At 39.8% G+C, this 18,244-nt stretch overlaps 1 protein-coding gene across 2 annotated transcripts in view; it reads left to right on the forward strand.

Moving 5' to 3' along the window:
• The window catches only part of ZXDC (ZXD family zinc finger C), a 59,358-nt gene that overhangs the window by 16,023 nt on the left and 25,091 nt on the right, over nt 1-18,244 (forward strand). The gene's annotated exons all lie outside the window — the stretch shown is intronic.

The raw sequence follows: 18,244 nt of genomic DNA on the forward strand, positions 1-18,244 counted from the left end.
CCTGCTAATTTATGGCCTTATGTGTCTGTCCATCCATCCATCCTGAAAATGGAATAATGGGACACAGTGTTTACAGGACACTACGGTAAATTCTTTTGTAAAGGTAACATTGAATCATTTTTAATGTTATTTTGTACATTTTATTTGCCTTTTATATTTATCTAAAATGTGTTTTTAAAATTTCAGAGGGTATGGAGGATTACCAATTTTAGTATCTTTCTGTTCGTAATTGTGTAGGGCTTTTTCTTTAAAATAATAATATTAACTCCTTTTTTTCTGTTGATCAGTTCTTAACGCAAATACTGCCCTATAAGGAATGTTGTACATGTCAGTGCTCATTGTGACTGAGGAAGGCTTGCCTCTACAGTTCACAGAATGCCCAGATAGGACTTTTAGAGACGGTAATAATAAAAGAAAGTGTGGTGCTGGTGATCTATAGAATGAAATTCAGCACATATTATGCAAAGTTGATGAAGGAAACCAAATGCCTTTATTTAACCTGATAGTAATCTCAGCTTGAAGGAAGAAAAAAATACTATGAACATTCAGGTATATAGCACATGTTATATCCATTGCATTGCTTTGGAGTTGCATCTGTAGATGTGGTTTTATATTATTGTTTTTTTAATATCTCAGCATTGTTTTTTAAAAATCGGGACATTGAAAATACATAGGTACATATTAATTATACTAGCATTACTTCATTAAAAATTAACACCATTTTCTTAATGTCAATATGTAGCAAGTGTTCGAATTTTGATTGTTTCAAATCCCATAAATGTTTTTTGTAACTGTTTGAATCAGTATCCCAATAAGGCTCATTTATGACTATGGGTTGACACATTTCTTAAGTTTCTTTTACATCCGTAGGCTTCTCCTTCCATCTCTCTTCTGTGTGTTTGTTAGAGAACCTGGCCAGTGTGGATTTTGCTGATTGTGTCACTGTGGTGTAGTTGAACATGTTCCTGTCTTCTATGTTTCCTATAAATTAGTAATTACATCTATAGGCTCGATTTGATTGAAATTGGATTGTTGGAGGCAGGGGTTAGCAAAACTGTTTTGCAGGTGGTGTGAGGCTCTTCCAGGGGTCCCTGATGTCTGTCCTGCATTGTTAGCAGCCATTGATTACCAGTAGTGACTGGATTGATTAGGGGTTTCAGAAAAATGATATTCTATCATTCCTTGCAAAAGAATGAGTTAGTTTCTTAGCACCTTCCAGTAGTGGTCAAAATTTTTTATGCACTCGTTGATAAACATTTTACAGATTTTTATGGGAAACAAATCTGAAACCTGCCCAGTGTTCAGGCTTCATATGTTGAAAGCAGAAGAACTTTCCTGTAAGTGCCATCCATGTACCATCCTTGAAAAGTCCTCTTGAAGTAGTATAACCAGCTGAGAGATAGAGGAATGAAAATGTAGGCCCACAGTTCCTTTTCCAAAACCCTTGGGACTAGCTGTGTTTCCACCCCACCCCCACCCCTGCTGTTAAATGCTTTCCTTGTTGGCAATATTCCACATGTATTGTCACCTATTTGTGTCCTCCATCTGTGGTGTCCTTCACCCAGCCTCCCCTCATATTAACATATCCCATGATCACAGTGTGTGTACCTAACTCATGATCATGGCTGTCATTCCATTACATGGACTGCAGGCTTTATTTGGATTTGACCAGTTTTCCCACTAGTGTCTTTTCTGTTCCAAGATCCCTTTTGGGATCCTGCATTGCATTTGTTTGTCATGATACCTTAGCCTCCTCCAGTCTGTCTGTTTTCCTCAACCCTTCCTTGCATTTCATGGTGCCTGTGAAGAGTGCTGAATCTTGTAGTCTGGAATGTCCCTCCATTGGGTCTGATGCTTTCTTTTGATTTGACTGAAGTTATGGACCTTTTGAAGCCAAAGTGAGGTGTCCTCATTGCATCATATGAAAGTACATATAATCAACATATAATAGATGATACTAACCTTGATCACTGGGTTAAGGTATTACCTGCCAGGTTTTCCCATTGTGAAGTTACCATTTACCCTTGTAATTAATATTTATTTTGAGGTAGATACTTTGAGATGGTGTGCAGATCTCAAGGGTCTGTAAGATCACCCTCATTTCTCATACCCTACTGCAAGTTGAACAAGCTGCAAGGCCACTCTTAGGTTCCGTAATTTTCTAGAAGGGCTCAGAACTCACAGTTAGGGTTTATTGCAGTGAAAGAACACAGGATAAAGTCAGCCAAGGAAATAGGGGCATAGGGCAGGGTGTAGGACAGTTCCTAGAGTAAAGCTTCCAGTTGACATCTCCTTGGAGTTGTGGGCAGTGCTAACTTTTCCCACTGTGTCAGCACATAGGGTATTGCCAGCCAGGGGAATTCACCTGAGTCTTGCTCTACAGCTGTTCTTCAGTGCCCCAAGGCCTCCACCATAACTCACACTGTTAGACCATCTGGAGTGGCTCAGGGCCCCCAGATAAACAAGCACACCTAGCAGAAAGGACGTTCCAAGGACCATGAGATTCATTCCCAGGAACCTGGAGTGAAGGCTATACATTACCTTGGGCAAGTTTAATCCATTCCCACATGTTGTGCAGATACCTTGTTTCTCCTTCAGCCTCTCACTAAGTCAACACTAAAGGGTGGATTTGTCTGTGGTATTATTACTGTGGTATTCTAAAGGTGATTTTCCGTTTCCTTCATTTCTTACACATTTATTAATTAGAATTCTCCTGTAAGGAAAAGCTGTCCTTTTCCTCCCATTTATTTATTCAGTTATATCAATATGGATACAAAAGTATTTATTTTATCCTTTAGGTTATTATAATTAATATTATATTATAATTAATATTATCAGTATTTATTTTGATGCTAAAATTGTTCCAGCTTTGGCCACCGGGAGCAATTTTGGTTGGATTCTTGTGTCCTTTTGACAAGTCCCTTCCTGCTGTTTTCAGGGGACACTTCCTTACTTTCTGGTACCACCAGACTTGTCTCTTATTATCCCTGGCTTAGCCTGGGAGTCTGTCACACTCTAAGGAGCCCTGTCCCTTTTAGTGGAGAGTGATACCCAAAACTGAAGTCCCGGCTCTGGGTGTGCTAGTTGATCTCTGCTACCAGGGCATCATTGCAACTAAGCTCTCAGCAGACACTGCTAGAAAGTGTATTTATATTTTACATTGGGTTGGCCAAAAAGTTCTTTTAATTTTTCCATACAATGGCTCTGATAGTGCTTAGTTGTCTTTAACTTCATTCCAAACAATTTTGTTAGATTGTATTGTGTTGTAGTAGTGTTCATTTTAAAAAAATTACCAAAATTGATGCATTTTTGTGCATCCATTTTAATTGAAGATGGAAGAAAATACAGAACATTTTTGACATCTTCTTTATTCAAGAAAGGTAAAAATACAACTGAAATGCAAAAAAAGCTTTGTGCAGTGTATGGAGAAAGTGCTGTTGACCGATCAAATGTGTCAAAAGTGGTTCGCAAAGTTCTTGGTAGTACTGACATTTTGGCCAAATAATTCTTTGCTGGGAGCTGTCTTATGCATTGGAAGATGTTTAGCAGCACCCCTGGCCTCTACCCACTAGAAGGCAATAGCAGGAGATAGCCAACATACTCAAAATATCCAAATCAATTGTTATTTGTGAAAATGAAAAATGTGTCTTTTATGGAAAACTTAAAGTTTTCCATAAACTTTAGTTATGGAAAAAAACTAAATGGACTTTTTGGCCAACCCAGTATTATTATGTTATGTATATCAATAGAGGATATTAACCTACACTTAGCTGTGCTTTAACAGAGTATTCGCATTTTAGAATGGAAATATGGTACATAGGTTCTGTATTTGTTAACATGCCTAGTTACTACATTGGCACTTTAGTAAAATATATTCACTAAAATGGGATCAACTAAGACTATAAATAGCTTCACAGGTATTACTGCTAAATTATTTTTTGGCATCAAGTTTAAGAGGGGAAATGTAGATTTTGGAGCTTTCTGGGTCTTGGGATTTTGATGTAGTAAGTCCAAGAAGAATGAGGTTGCATGTTAACAGGATTATTAATAGAAGTAATTTAAACATAGTCAGGACTTCACATTGTCATTGTAGTGAAGTCCAAAATGCACATGCTGATTCTTAGAATAATATGCAGTCTGAATGATTTTAAAAATAAGGTATAGGGTCTAAAGCCTAAGACCCTTCCCATTGGGTTGCTGATGAGTGTAGAAAATAAAATTGTGCCATTTCTTTGTCTTCAATATTGAGGGGCCCCCCCCAAAATAAATCAAGAATATTTTCTCAGTGTAAAATGTAAAGAGAAATTTTTATTCTTGAAGCTGATAGCACAATAAGCTTTAAAAAAAAATGTAGCCAATTTCAGAACTATAAACTGATGTCTATTTTCCTGCTAACGGTAGGGGAAAGGAAAGAAAATACAGTGCTTACTGGAAGAGACAGTAAACAGCAAAACACGTTAGGTGAGTCATACAGTAAAAGTATAAACAAGTATGAGTCCTCTGATTTTATTTTTTTGACTGAGTCAAAGAGCAAAATCCCAACTCTGTGTTGTCCAGAAGAGACACATTTTGGATGTAAATATTTAGGAATGTTAAAATTTAAGGTAAGAAAACAAAAGAAAAACAAACCAAAATCACAAAGCAGGGGTTCATACTATTAGTATTACTTTTTTTTTATCCTCACCTGATGATATGCTTATTGATTTTAGATAGAGGGGAAGAAGGAAGGAAGAAAGAAAGAGAGGGAGAGAAACATTGTTTGGTTGCCTGTTGTATGCTTCACGACTGGGACTGAACCTGAAACGTAGGCATGTGCCATGACCACGAATTGAACCTGTGACCACAAACTGCTGGCCACGGCTGGTTTGTGGGACAGTGCTCCAGCCAACTGAGCCACACCAGTGAGGGCAATACTACTAGCATTAAAAGCATACAATTTAAACAAGATAACTTGGGGAGGGAAGACTTTCCCTGTTTTTTGGTTGCTGTTCACATGTAATCAAAACAGCATAACTATAATACTTGTGACCATTTATGTGAATATTTATATGAAGGCTTATACTATCAAACAATAGAAAGTAAAACTGATGGAAATCTAGGGTTAGCTAAATAAAAACCTAGCAGTATCCGAGGTGGTTAAATAACTCATTTGCAAATCAAGCAGAAAAAGATATAAAAGATGTTTACAATGGTATAAATAAAATTGATTCAGCAGATCCTATTCCATGACTATGGATTATTTAATATTAAACTGAACAAATTAGGCCATCAGGAAAAACATTACAAAGTCCTCAGGCAAAAAACCCCCAGCGTGATGGTGTATATATTTGACCATAATTTGACAAAATAGAAAGTAAAAATTACTTGGAAAACAAAAGAAAACCTACCAAATTCTAGGATAAAAGAAGAAGTAAAAGCTAATTCCAAATGCTTATAGAGGAAGTGGGTAGCCATGTGGTTACAATTTTGAACTCTTGAGCAAGCAGCTTCTATATACTTCAGTTGTCTCTTTTGTAAAACAGCAATAAAAGCAGCTATATTGGATTCTTGAGGGGGTTAATGAGATAATACAGGTAAAGTGCTTACAAGCACTCCAGATCTCAGCTACTTACAGTTAAGGATGAAAGGTAGGGGATGTAGCTAAAGCCAGAGACAAGTTTATGCAATGCATGCCTTCCTAATAAGTTAGAGAGAGGAAGTTAAGTGGGATAAACTTATTTCAAGGTGGAATAACAAATCTAAGAAGTATCAGAAATCTGGATTTTGATCCTGAAGTGTGACAGCCTATTCAGTGTGGGCCAAACAAAACATCTGTATGTGGATATAGCCCCTAGCTTGTCAGTTTCTACCTCTGAACAATTTCACTAAGAAAAAAGAAAAGCATAAGTGAATTTCATAGATTCAAAAGAAAATAAGTATCATTGAAACTCTATAATAAATTGGAATGCTTGCAACAAAATGCACATTTTCCAGGAAAACAGAAATTATTATTATTTAAAAATAATTAACAACTGTGGATGAAGTTAGTGTTTCAGAGCCTCATGCTTACCTTTTGGTTATACAGCTTCTGTTTGTCCATGGTGTATGTGTAGTAGCTGCTCCTCTGGTACTTTTGTGGAAAATAGGAAACTCCCCATGATTTGGGTACAAAGCCTGGCAAGGGATACCCCGTGAAAGGAGAGCTGCAATTGATAGTTATGGAAATTGATGGAAATGTTCTCAAAACACACATAGGATCTGGCAATAAATTTTATCTAATATTCTGATGAGTGGAGTTTAGATCCATAGCTTGAGGAGGATTTAAATGTTGTCACTCAGTTTATCACAGTAAGTGGGTGAAGAACTTTATTATTTTTCTCAATAGATTCTGTATGTATTTTAAAAATGGATATCCATTACTGATAAAAATAGAATGTAATAAAAATTCTAAATCCCAAACCAAGAGCCATACTTGATGGTGAGTTAACAGGCATTCTACATGCATGCAAGAATTACTTTTGTTACCATTATTACCCTTGTTACTTAATTTTGTTCTGGAGGTTCTTGCCATTGAAATAAAGCAAGAAAGAGAAATAAAAACATAAGGAGGAGACATACAATATTTGGATATTATTTGATTGTTTATTAGAAAATTCAAAAGAATCAACTCAAAAAATGATTAGAACTTAAAAGATAAATTTAAGTGGCCAGTTATAAAATAAATGAGTAAACATCTGGAGTGTCCTCTCTGGCACCAGGAGCTAATTAGGATATACAATGGGGAAGATACCTCATGCACAATAGCAACAAAAATTACAAAATAACTAGGAGGAAATTTCACAAGTGAGCAGGACCTGAGTGGAGAAGACATAAAACTTGACTGAGAAAAGGAGACAGGGCAACTCCTTCCTTCTGATACATATTCCTCTTGGGGGCCTGAAACAACACAGATACCACTGCTTGCATTCTGATTGGGGGGTGGGGTTGGAGCATTTGATAAGAAAAACAGTAAATCAGATGGTAAATGTGAATAAAACAAGAAAAGAGGTCTGTGATGGTTTCCAGTTTTAAAAAGGTAGACAGGCCTTGCAGAAGGTGACACATGGAGGAGGTGAGGAAGGGAGCGCGTGGACAGATCTGCGTGAAGGACTCCTGGTGAGCACCTGAGGCTGAAGGGTGCTGTCAGTGGACAGGCCTTTGTTGGCAGAGCCAGTCAGCCCAGGGGAGAGTTTTTGGGAAGTGGTCAGAGAGCTGGTGGGAGGCTGTTTAGGGCCTCAAGGTCATTGTATGAACTTGGGCTCTCACTCAGAGTCAGATGGGAAAACAGAGGCATAATTAGGAAAGTGGCATGATATTTTTTAAGGTATCGTTTGGCTGCTCTTCTGGGGGGAAAATAAAGGCAGAGCAGGTAGAGGTTTCTTGTAGCCCTCCAGCAAGAAATGAGGGCAGCTGAGATCAGTGTTGTGCTGACAGCTGTGGGCTTTGCGAGAAAAGTCATTGCAGACATGCTAACTCTTTCCATGGCATTTTAATGTAATTCCATTTGAAATTCCTGAGAGGTTTCAGAACAATTGTATAAGAAACTGTAGGCAAGGATTCCTAAGGAAACATGGAGAAACGAGCCTAGAGAATTTGAACTGTGCTTGTTAGGGCATCTCACAAGCTACAACAATTAAAACTGGTGGTGCTGGTGCCCTGTTGGCAGACAGGACACCAGAGTGACACACTGAGACACAGGCCTAAGACCACACACCTCTTTGTGTGTATAAAGGTGCCTCTTCCAATTATTAACAAATGTGGATGATCTTCTGGGAAAAAAATATGAAAATTCTTTACAAGATGAATGAAAATGAAAAGTGTAAGGTTTTTTTTTTTTTTTTTAAAAAAAACATGGAAAGCTGTAATAATAGCCAACACTTTGTTCTCTTCTATGTGCTTTATGTGTATTAGCTCATATTGAATCCTCAAATATAATCTTACAAGTTAAGACTATTATTACTGGACCTTTCTGAAATTGGCCACCAAGGCCACTCTCCGCAGCTCACTCAGTGCTCAGAGGGTACAGATGTCCATAGGGAAGCAGAGGCATGGGCCTTGAAGATCAATTAACATGAAAGGTTTCTAAATGAACAGAAACTGAACTGATAAGAAAGATAACCGCTCCTGTGAAAAACCGGTAGAGGATATGAGCTAGTGCTGTGCAGAATGCTGCTGACAAATGGAAATGTCTCATCCATAAGTCAGCAGAGGGTGCTTGGCCCTCAGAGGTGAGGGAGGAAACCCAGAGTTTGCACAGGTGTGCAGGAAGCAAATTCTCATACTTTGCTGGTGAGAGCCTAATTCGGGATACAGTGTGACATTACTGTGCTGGGGGGGGGTCACTTTATAATGTTTTCAAGAGTCAGAGAATAATGCATAATGTTCAGTCTTGGAATAGCATTTTTGTAATTTATTTCAAGGAAATATTCAGGTAATTGTACCATACATGGGTCAGCTGCAGCTCTGTGCAGAACTGTGCATTAAATATTTTAACTCAAATGTCCAGTAAAGCTGCACACTTTGTGTATATTTTTGCTAAGCCCACGTTTGTAAGAAAAGCTGGGTATGTTGATAGACATGTTGGTATATGTATTTGTATGAAATAAAAATGGTAGAATTAATGTTAGTGCAGGGATAGTGGTTTTTTGACTCAAGTTTATGGGTTTTCAAATCATTTTAATTTTACTTAAAAATATAGTAATTATGTAATTTAAAAATGAGTATTAATCCCCCTGCTCCATTTAAATACTGAGAACTAGAACATCCGTGCCCCAAGTGAAGCACACAGTGGAAATTTCTTAAGTTGTACTTGGGGCACTTAGAGGGCCTCCCCAGATGTCTCACCTATAAACTGAGATGTGTGGTCTAGAATCAGTTTCCCTTCCTAGAAGGGAGTGGGGGTGAGAATAGTAGGAACAGGCAAGGGTCTGGCATTGTGGGTCGGGGCAGCCCTGTGGCTCCTTGACTTTAGCACAGGTCAGCTTTTCCTATGCTGGAAGATGGACAGAGGGCAAGGTGAGACTGCTGTGCTTGGTGCCACTGGTCAGTCCACATAGCTGGGATATTGGAGTGAATAGTTGGGTTGAAATGAGCCCTGAAATTAAGTTAGTGATCTAATTTTTAAAATATATACATGTGATTTTTTCACATCCAAACAGAAACCTTTGGGCACACATGAGTTACAAAGTTGCTCCTTTTCTTTCTGCTGTTGCTACTGTGATGAGAGCAGGGCCACACTGAGGAGGACAGGAGAAATGTCTTGGTGCAGCTGTCAGTTAACTAGGGAGTTACAAGCACTTGTGACTTTTTTCCAAAAGAGAATTCTAGTAACCTTCACATGGACACAACAAGCAATTGTGACTTTTTTCCAAAAGAGAATTCTAGTAACCTTCATATGGACATTGGACCTAAAGGCCAGTGTGGTTTGTGAACATGAGTAGTGTCATGAAGCAACCCTCCCCCACCCTCCCCGTGGGTATGGGTGAGGAATCTTCATTACAGCTCAAGAAACAGTGCCCTGGTGGTGTGGAGCGAAATGTGTCAGGATCGCTCAGGGGGCTTTTCACACCCTGTGGGCCCCATTTAGGCACCCTAGGACAGATGCAGTCTATGATAGGGGAGGAAAGTGGATTTCGGACTGTTTCTAACATAGGTGAGGGGCTTCTGCTCTGGACTTTTCTTTAGATTAGGGATGTGTTTGCTCCACCTGTCCATAGTAGTTCCCTGTGCTGACTTCACTTTCCTGAGCTTGGAGCCCTTCAGGTTAGGTAAGCACACATGTGTGCTTTGGAAAGCTACTCAGAGAATGAGCCTCTTGTGGTATGCTCATGGGCAAGACCACATTCCTCTCTGGTCATTGCTCCCCCGGGGCCAAGGTTTGTTCTGTCCCTGGACTAGAGCTGTGGTTTTGAAGGCTGGCATAGCTGGAGATTTCACAAAGCATGGTGAAAGGGTTTGGTGGCAGTGACCTTCCTGTTGTGGAAGTGGAGAATTGTGGCTCCTCTGGAACGGGCTGAGTCGAGGTGTCTAGTCAAAAGCCCTCTTTAGCAGATCTTTAACTCTTGTACAGAGGAGGCCTCTGTTTAACCAAAAAATGCGATCAGCTTTGCTACACATATAAGAACTATGCTCTCAAGGTCGATCTGGTGATATGACTCATGATGGCTGTGCCAAGTGGCAGTGTCTAGGAATTCAGAGCACTAAATCTGGAGTTAGGAATGGGGGCTGAGGTCTGTTCCTGGTTGCAGTGGCCTTGGGCAAGTGTTCAGCCTCTGGCTGCAGCATCCTTCTCTGTGAAAGAGGGACAATATGGGAGCTGCCATTCCAAGTGGTTGTGAGAGTCATATGCAAGGATTCTTGCAAAACATTCGATCTAGGACTGATGAGAGCCCCAGCGATAGCTTTAATTAAATATATATTTTACTTATCACATCTCCTTCCTTACATTCATTTCTATACATACATTTAACATTTTTTTTGGAGCAGAACAAGGAAGAGAGTGGCAGGGCTTTGTGTGTATGTGCTTTTAGGTCCCGGCCCTAAGAGCTCAGCTGACAAAATTAGGTACTGTGACCTTGGGCAGTTCTCCCTACTCCGTGTAGGCATGCCCTCCTTGCTCCCTGGAGCCTGGCCATTCTCTGCCTGTCATGAGCTCTGGTGTTCCTGAGCTGCTGACAGTGCTCAGACACACTTGATCCTGCAGCCTGCCTCAGTTTCTCTGTCACTCTCGGAGCTCCTGTTAAGCCTTTCTATGTGCCGTTTGACTTTCCCATCCTTGGAGACTCCTCCACAGGCTCTCAGCCAGGGTTGACCAGTGAGAACATTGACAGGGGACTAAGCAGAGGGAAGACGGGGAACCAGGCCCTTGTTCGTGCTCTGCTTTGGTAGGACTTTTGTGATAATGCCCATGTCGCCTGTGATTTCATTTCTTGCTGGAATACCCCTGATGTAATTCTAGATCTTGTGTACTGTCCCTCTTTCTGGACTCTGGTATGGTGTTGCCTTCCTGCTGTGCCCATCTGGCTATTCACTTGCTCCTTAGTACACTATCACTGATGTACCCCACTGTGTGCCTGAAGTCCCCCTGGGTGCAATAAACTAGAGTGTTCCTGGGATCCTGATGGGACCCTAATGGGTACCCTAACTAGAACAGTTTATCAAGGGCAGTTGATTACATTATGGCACTACAGTATCCCCAAACCTTGCTCAGGTCTCTTGGCAGTAACCCCTTCAGGGTTCCTAGTGTACCCTGTATTCCATCATCATTGTATTTCGATTGCGAGTTTTTCTTTATTTTCCTGAAAAACATACATATCTGCACCTAGAACACACTAGCCATTGGAAGCTCCATGGTAAGGCTCATCACTATTAGCACAGTATATGATGTAGTGAATATTCAGTCAGTATTTATAAAGAAAGAACATTAACAGGTAACTGGACACATTCAAATAAAAGCCATTCAGTTGGCACACTCCAGTGCTAAACCTTAGATCATTGTATCCAGTATTGTTCTGAGTTCCTTCCATCTCTTAGCATCTGTAGTCCTCAAAATGCCAGTACCCCATTGTTTGGATGAGGAACCTGAGGCACAGAGAGATTAACTTGATGGGAACTGCATAGCTAGTGGCTGTCCAGATCAGCAGTTGGACGCCGGGCAGACTGGCTTAGAGTTGTTAGCTGTGCAACACACATGGAAACTGTCACCTTCAAATGAAGTGGACATGGAGCCCCCAAGTAAATAAACTAGCAGTTGGACTCTGGGTCATTAGGGCTTGTCCAGGGTTCTGGGTGGGTGGGGTTAGACAGCTATCAGCATGATCTACCACATCAGAAAACCAGAAGAGAACCACATTCTCTTCCCCAATACCAAAAACAGCCAATAAATCTCATCACTGCTGATTTTTTAAAATCATAAACCTTAACCAACCACGAACCAAAAACATTTCCCTAATAATGGAGAGCAAGTCAGACTAATAGTGTCCGTGGGGAGAAGTGTTTACATTACAGTCTGGAGAAGGGGCGACCAAACGAACAATGCTCTAATATTCGACACTTTTATAGAAAGGTTAGAGAAAAATAGGGAATCAAATAGAAAGGAAGCAGTGATTATCAGTGACAATGATCAGGCTTAGAAAACCTAAGGGAATTGACTCAAGTATAAATAAAGATAAATAGGCAGCTAATTGTATAATGAATATTTGCAAGTATCACATCAGTAGCTTTTCTCTTAATCAGGAAAAGAAATGAAAAATAGATCCCATAATGGCAATAAAAATAAAGCTGCTTGAGATCACCAGTGACAAATGTATACTGGACCTGGATGATGTCCTGCTTAAGGCCTACCATGTACGTTGGATGGAAATACTCAGTTCTTATTAATTTACATCTTTGTTCAATTCCTTTAAAATCCAAAAGGAACTAAAAAAAAAACCTGTCAGTTTTAAGTTCATCTGGAAGAATAATGTAGTGAGAATCTCCATGCAGGCTTTGAAAAAGAGAAACGGTGAGGTGGCAAGACTGCTGTGCTGTGATCTAGGCATGCCGAGGAGTGTTGGTGATGAAAGCCTGGCTGGTGCCCTGGAGGAGAGCTGGTCAGCAGGACAAACACAGACAGCTGGAGTGGGGTGGATAAGTCATTAAGCAGAGGACCAGTGTTCGGTAAATGGTTCTTAGGATGTTGGTTTACTGTTTGGAGAAAATAAAGGTTCATTTTTTACACACTTTCTCCCATAGCTCCACCACCTAGAGAAAACCACTTGCAATGTATTGATGTTAAACATTTTACTATGTATATAAACTATACCTGTTACTTAATTTTGAAGAAATGACACACGTTTTTTTCTGCTTTTTACTATTAATATGAATATTTTTCAATGTGAATAAATATATTTGATAGTACATCTTTTTAATAGCTGTGTAGCTACTCCTGATCAGGTAGCTCAGTTGGTTAGAGTGTCGTCCTGACGTGCCAATATTGTGGGTTTGATCCCTGGTGTGGGCACATACAAGAATCAATCAGTGAATGCGTAAATAAATAGAACAACAAATCCATCCTTCCCTCCATTTCTCTCTGTTTCTCACTCCCCCTCTCATCCCCCCTCCCATCCTGCTCTTCCTCTCTCTAAAATCAATAAATAAAAAATAAAATAACTGTGTAGGACCGAATGCATCAGAAACTGAGAGAATTAAGCCTCAGTACTCTGCCATCCATGATATGTAATGAGTCAAATCTCCCATCCTCAGAATTGGGGAGTTATTCAAGTAGTTTGCTGTGTTCCGTAGTTCAATGAGGAGCCCAGTAGAGAAACTGTGCATAATGGCAAAGTTATCAGACACTGCCTTCTCCACCCTGACACCAGATCAGAGAAAGGGATGCATCTGAACCAGTGGTGTGTAGGGTAGAGGGCTGACTAAGTGCTTTTGAGGCCTGAACCATCTTCCGTACACATCTCTCCCTGAGGGTGAGGATAATGAGTAATTGCGTTGGCACTGAATTCCCCTGTAGTTGTCAGCATAGGGGCATCTTCAGGAGGTCTCCACAGCGGTTGGGCTGGTGTCCGTGCAGCACTTCATCTGAGCCAGACTCTGTCCCACTGGTCTCACTTAATTCTTATAATATGGCTCTGTGAGGTGATACCCTGCCATACATACATTCCTGGAGGAGTCTGTGGAAGCTCAGATCACATAGCTGCATGGTCCAGCTAACTTTGCTATTTAATATCCATTGGATTATCTTTTTTGATCTACTTAACAGAAATTTCCTTGGTGGTATGATTTGTACTTCTTTCCCTACCTTTTAAAGTTATCTAGCACAAATCAACGTTTTGGAGAAATGTTAACATAAAAGCAGAATTCATTTCAGTGTTAAGATTACATTGCTCTATATAGGTCTGGGAATTTCCACCATAAGAAAGGACTTTTTAATTTTTCTTGTGATTGGTTTATTAATTAGCTGGGTCATGTTGCATTTAGTATCATGACTCTGCTGTGTGGTCATAAGTGGGGTTCCATGTAGGGACTACCTGTTTGCTTTAGCATGCCTTCAAGCATCCATAGATAGAGGGGCTTGCTTAACTAACTCAGGAAGTGTATAATTAACTTTTACTCATCTTAAATGTTGATGACGCGATTCCAGATGGCAAGGTGTATCATTTGCAATCACGTAACAAAATACCCTGCCCTGATGGCTTCCACAATAAAAGTGTTTTTTCTTCTCTTGAGCAGGGAGACTAGAAGCCGCCTGCTGGGCAGATGGATGCTTGGTGCGCCATGGGGATCAGATTCCCCTTCTCCTTGCCCTGTCTTCTTTCCTTGCAGCCTCACATGGGAGCTGATGGGCAGTGTTCACCCTGGTTTCCAGGACCTTGGGTGTATAGGGGCACTTTCCAGGGGGAGGCAGGCATGGATAGTTTTAAAGGAATCAGCTTTCAGATTGTCATCTTCCAAATGTAATTGTACCTAAAATTGAATTGCCTGAGAGAGAGTGCATTTGAGCCCAGGAGTTCTATAGGTTCTCTTGTCCACCTTTCCTTTTACAATTGCCCTTCTGCTTTCCAAAAAATTAGGCACGTCTCAACCAGGCTTTTACAAGTGTACATGATGTAGGGTGTGGATAAAAATAGAATAATTTCCCAGAGCACCAAACCCAGGATGCCTCAGAATGCTGATTTTAGGTCCAGCTTGCCCTTTCTTGTGCGGAGAGTTTTTTAGGAATGAATGTGGAGATGTTCTGAATGGAGATATATTGTATAGGGGGTCTTGGGCGGGGTGAGCAACTTTCATTTAAAGCCCTTACCATTTCTAATCCTCTACTGTTGTCATAAAATGAACTGCTTTTTAAGGAGAAAGTCCCATGAAAGCAACAGCATTCAGCTATTCACATTTTTCAGCTATTTATACTTCATTCCTGGAATGAGTTATTTACTGGAAAGAAAAGTAACCTGGTACTTGAACAGTTTAAGTTAGTGGCAGTGATTCTTTTAAATGTCCCTATGGTGTCTGCAGGATTACCAGATTTTCAGACACTGGATTGAAGGTACATTCTGAAAAGAGAATTTCTATGATTTTCAGATTGCATATTGACAGTAATTAAAATCAATTTAGCTTTTGATATATCATAAAATATTCTAGTTACAGTCAGTCCTACTGCCTTTATAAAATTAATGCCTTTACAATCATATTCTAGTTACTAGTTTTTTAGCAGTGCACATTTGGCTTTCATTAAATATAAAGGAAATGTTTAATCATGGTGTCTAGCAAAATTAGTGGAACTTATTTCTGGTTTTGTACACATGATTTTTTTACTAAATTTCCTCATAGTTGAATAGCATACATGGTAGCACACATTTAGTGAAGGAATGCAGGCATTGATCATTGTCTCATGCTTCATAGACTTAGACTGTGACCCATGCAGTTAGCATTGAATCATTACAAAATAAATGAGAAATGGATAAGGTTTATTTTGTTTTTTTGTTACAGAACTAGAGGATAATTACATATGAATCATGTAAATTTTGCCTGCTTCTAAAAATAAGTTGAAAGTACATTATTTGATGTCTTCTTTTAATTTATCCCATAACATTCCTTGAAACATGTTTTAATATGTTTATTTGAGTTAAAAAATGAAGTTGGACCTTTTATCAGAAATAGGCCAACTGTCCTGATAGTGATGACTTAACTACATTGCTTGGGCTTTGTGACACACCATACCCCTACATTGAATGAGCTGAGTCTGCAGCTGCAAAGTTATGATGAAATTATGTTTATTTATTTTTAAAGATTTTACTTATTTATATTTAGAGAGTGGGAAGGGAGGGAGACAGAAAGGGAGAGAAACATCAGTTGGTTGCTTCTCATCCCCATCTGGGGATGTGGTCCGCAACCCAGGCATGTGCCCTGACTGGAAATCAAGCTGGCCACCTGTTGGTTCGTAGACGAGTGCTCAGTCCACTTAAGCCATATCAGCCAGGGCTAATGAAATAGTATTTAATGCACACTAGCATTTTATTTTTAAAAATATATTTTTTAAAGATTTTATTTATTTTTAGACAAGGGAAGGGAGGGAAAAAGAGGAAGAGAAACATCAATGTGTGCCCCCTGCTGGGGACCTGGCCTGCAACCTAGGCATGTGCCCTACTCTGGGAATCAAATCAGTGACACAGGCTGGTGCTCAGTCCACTGAGTCACACCAGCTAGGGCTTAAAAATATTTTTTTAATTGACAAAAATACATGCTGACCATGTCTCAGTCTAGCAATAAGTAATAGTTAACACACAGACACATGTACCCTAGATGGAGTGGTTGGTTGTGTGGGAACCTGGTGATGCCCAGTGAAAGTCTGTGTGCAAAACAAGCAGTCAGACTCACCTTCTTGATGCATTTTCAGTACAGTTTTGCTTTTATTTTTATAATTATCAGAGTTTTTATATGTTACTTGGATTTAGTTTGCATTACTAAGAATTTCAGTGGGAATTCAGTTTTTCATATGAAGAACTTTAACTCTTGAAAATATACTTAAATACATTTTAAAAATAAATAAAATTTAAATTAATGTACAGATTTTTACTGTAAGGAAATAATGGCAGGGTGATAAAAGGCTTCAAACAACACATTCAGGTAAAATTCCAGAGGTGAGTAGAATTAACATACACATTCCAGAAGAATAGGGAGTGATTAGAAGTTCTGACTATTACAGAAGAGTGAGTGAATTTTATTCTCTAACACGTCACCTCACTTCCTCACCCTAGTCCCAGCCCTGCTCTGTTGTCTGAAAGCCAGAAGAGCAATTTAGAGAAACAGGGAGATTAGCCAGAGCTCATCCAGTGGGGGTTATTTGGTAAACTGAAGCAGAGAACAGAAAAGGAAGTGCTCAAAGGTATAATGGAATTGTATTTTCCTGTAGCAAAAGAGGCACTGAATCTGCTTCCTGAATAATGAGACTTGCCATCTGAAGTCCTTATTAATTGCACTTGCAGACATTCCTCTGGCACCCAGGAAGAAAATAGTAGACTGTGTGCAGGAAGATGTGCTGCAGTTAGCACTGCCCCTCACCCCGGAGCTATGAGTACTAAGCACTGAGGGCAGGAAGATGTGATCCAGGAGTTTCATACCAGCCATGGTGGCTGGCAAATACAGAGGGCAGGAAAGCTCTTAGGACATGTGGGACCATGAGAGATATGGGAAACAATTGGAATGAGATCCAGACACTCAGGAGAGGAGCAGGTTCAGGAAGCAGCAGGCACCATGCTTACGGAGAGGAGATAGTGCAGCTCTGGACCTGGGACCCATGGACTCATGTGACATCAAAACCTTAAGGTAAAATCTGCTGTAACAAAGACAGTTCATCCTGTATCGCAGAGTCAACCATTGCTGTTTAAAACAGAAACGAAAGTTCCAGAAAAAGTGCAGCCTCTCCTATTTTCCATTTTTTTCTTTAAATTTAGATTAAATTTCCATGAAGAAATAGTTTTCTAGAAGTTTAGCAAGTCCTTCAGTTTTTGTTTCTTTTCATTTTGTTAAATTCAACAAAATTAAATCGAATATTTTTATTCAGAACTTGTATGCTATTCATTATAAAATTGTCTTTATGAAGCCATCCATGTACTTGTGTCCAGCTATGTCTGGACACAGCAGTAATAGCACCTAAAATTCCTTGGCACTCATTATGAACCAAGCACAGTTTTAAACTCTTACACATATTTATTTATTTTGAGGTAGGGGCTGTTATTCCCATTTTATAGGTACAAAACACTGAGACTAGAGCTTAGGTTACTTGTCCAATGTCAGGTTAGTTGTGGAGCCAGACATTGAATATAGACTGTTGGTTTCTGCTTCTGGGATTTCCTACTGCTCATAAACCATATGAATGTCTGAAAAGAAAAAAAAACCCTTTCTGAGTGTCAGGATTTTTCTTTCTTCTTTGTACTTCATTTTTTAAAAAGCCTTTATGAAACCAATTAAGTGATGAGTTTTGGAAAGGAAGCTGGACAGGAATAACCTGAAGGATATGGCAGCCATTTAGCAGGTGCCAAGGTGCCCAAGGCGAGGATGCAATGACCTGCATTCTTTCCTCCTTTTTCTGTGATTCTGTTGCTCCGAGTGGTTGGTTTTGCCCAGAGATCTGCATGCCTGGAGCTGTTGGAGTTGGAGGGTAAGGCAGTTTCTGCCCTAAGAAATGGGCAATTGGGATATGATTGCTGTCTGTCCAAAAGACACACATGATCAGTAT

This window comes from Pteronotus mesoamericanus, unplaced genomic scaffold (genome assembly GCF_021234165.1).
Source record: "Pteronotus mesoamericanus isolate MK-2021 breed Mesoamerican mustached bat unplaced genomic scaffold, CSHL_Meso_final scaffold_118, whole genome shotgun sequence".
In the NCBI taxonomy this organism is placed as follows: domain Eukaryota; kingdom Metazoa; phylum Chordata; class Mammalia; order Chiroptera; family Mormoopidae; genus Pteronotus; species Pteronotus mesoamericanus.